Source organism: Chinchilla lanigera, unplaced genomic scaffold (genome assembly GCF_000276665.1).
Source record: "Chinchilla lanigera isolate Chin_1 unplaced genomic scaffold, ChiLan1.0 scaffold00058, whole genome shotgun sequence".
In the NCBI taxonomy this organism is placed as follows: domain Eukaryota; kingdom Metazoa; phylum Chordata; class Mammalia; order Rodentia; family Chinchillidae; genus Chinchilla; species Chinchilla lanigera.
Window position 1 is genome coordinate 2,710,677 of NW_004955459.1, and position 2,680 is coordinate 2,713,356.

Here is a 2,680-nt window from a genome sequence, read left to right on the forward strand (position 1 = left end):
TTTTTTTTTTTGGTTTTTCTCCGGTACCGGGAACCGAACTCACGACCTTGCGCTTGCCAGGCAGGCGCTTTTGCCGCTGAGCTAAATCCCCAGCCCCCACTTTGTCATTTTCTAGTCTGTGTTTGATGCTATTGTTATTGCTGATGGTATGACTTTAGCCAAAAGTGACATAATTGTTTTTGGTTTTTTTGTTTTGTTTTGTTTTTTTGTTTTTTTTCCGGTACCAGGGATCCAACTCATGACCTTGCGCTTGCCGGGCAGGCACTGTGCCGCTAAATCCCCAGCCCCCTTCAAAAGTGACATAATTGTTGTAGACAGCTATTCTTCCTGGTATTCCAAGACTGAGATTGACTAAGGATAATAGAAAATACTGTAGCACAGTGCCAAAGAACCAGAGGCTGGGCCAAGCAGGCATAAACTTCACAACCCCAACAAATTGAAGAAGTAGGATCTTGCAACAAACTCAAAATCCAAAAACCAGCTACACCTGGAAGATACTTCAGAGAAGTAGCCATTTCCTATTCTAAATACTAGCAAAAAAGCAACCCACCGTAAGCAATTTAAAAGCATCTCCCCAGTAAGTATTTTTTTATTTTAAAAAATAAAAGAAGGAAAATATATTAACAGACAGACATCCATTTACAAAATAGCATAAGGATAATACAAACAAAACAGAATTACAGACAAAAGTTGTATGAAATAAACCATGGTTGTTGTATTACTTATTGAAAACTTCCTGGTTTCTCAGGAAAACAAATAGAGATATACAAGATTGATCAAACAAGTAATCATTAACTGTTCCTTTCTGTAGACCAATATAAGACAGCAGTATGACTATGTTAGCTATCCTGTATATACATACTTACATAATTTCCCCTTCTTTCCTTCTCTTTTCCCACACCCCAGTTGCCCTTTACTTTTGAGCATTTTCCTTTCATTTCACAATGTCTATCATACCTCCTAGTTTTTATTTACTCTTTCAGGTCTTACACTAGTGAGACAATATGATGCTTACACATGCAGGTCTGATTTATTTCACTTATGAGTATGATCTCTAGTTGTGACCATTTATCTATAAAAGCCTCAAGTTTTTCTTCATAGCTGAGTAATATTCCATTATATAAAAGTACCACAATTTTTTAATCCAACCCTCAGTGGATGGACATTTGGGTTGCTTCCACAATTTAGCAATTACAAATTGTGCCACTATGAACATGGGTGTACATATATCGCTGTGATATGATGCTTTCAGATCTTCTGGGAAAATACCCAGAAGGGGAAAAGCTGGGTTGAATGGGACCTCTAGACCTAGTTTGCTGAGGAATCTCCAAACTGATTTCCACAGTGACTTCACCAGTCTGCATTCCTACCAGGAATGGAGAAGAGTTCCTATTTCTCCACAGCCTTGCCACCATTTGTTATTGGTTGATTTGTTAATGCTAGCCATTCTTACTGGGGTGAGATGAAATCTCAGTGTTGTTTTAATTTGCATTTCTCAAATGACTAATGATGGGGCTGGGGACTTAGCTCAGCGGCAAAGCACCTGCCTGGCAAGCGCAAGGTCGTGAGTTCGGTTCCCGGTACCGGAGAAAACAAAACAAAACAAAACAAACAAACAAATGACTAATGATGTTGAACATTTTCTCATGTATTTATTTGCCATTTGTATTTCTTTATCTGAGAAGTCTGTATTCATCTTAGCTGCCCATTTTTGGATTGGGTCTTTGAATTTGGGGGGGGGGCTGATGTTTTTTAATTCTTTATATATTCTAGGTAGAAGACCTTTGTCCAAGGGACAGTGAAAATTTTTTCCCAGTTTGGGTTTTCTTTTTACTCTGCTGGTGATTTCTTTAGATGTGCAGAAACTTTTCAGTAGTATGAGATCTCACTTGTTGATACTTTGAAGTGTTTCCCATGCAGTTTGGTTTTTGTTCTTGAACTCTGGGCCTACTGATATGTCTTCAAGGTTTTTACCTACTTTTTCTTCCAATAGATTTAGTGTTTCTGTTTGAATATTGAGATCTGTGAACCATTTTGACTTGAGTTTGGTGCATGGTGATAGACTTGGGTCTGTTTTCAGTCTTTGGCAAGTGGCAAGCCAATTTTTCCAGTACCATTTATTAAAGAGGCTATCATTCTTCCAGTGAGTTTGTTTGGCCCCTTTATCAAAGATTAGGTGGCTGAGTGTGTTTGTGGTTGTGCCTGTGTCCTCCAGTCTGTCCGATTGATCCTCTGGCCTGCTTTTTAGCCAGTACCATGTTGATTTTATTACAGTGGCTTTGTAGTATAATTTCAGGTCAGGAATTGTAATTCCACCTGACTTGTCCTTGTTGCCCAGGATTGCTTTTGCTATTCTGGGTCTCTTCTGGTTCCAGATGAATTGAAGTCATGTTTTCTCGAGATGTGTGAGGTATGCTAATGGTAGTTTAATGGGAATTGTGTTGAATCTGTACAACAATTTTGGTAGTATGGCCATTTTCACAATGTTGATTCTTCCTATCCATGAGCAAAGGATATTTTTCCATTTATTGAAATCCTCTTTGATCTCTTTTTTCAGAGTACTGTAGTTTTCAATGAATAGATCTTTTACTTCTCTTGTTAGATTGATTCCTAAATATTTCAATTTCTTGGATGCTATTGTGAAAGTTATGGTTTCCTTAATTTCTCTCTCAGTCTGTTT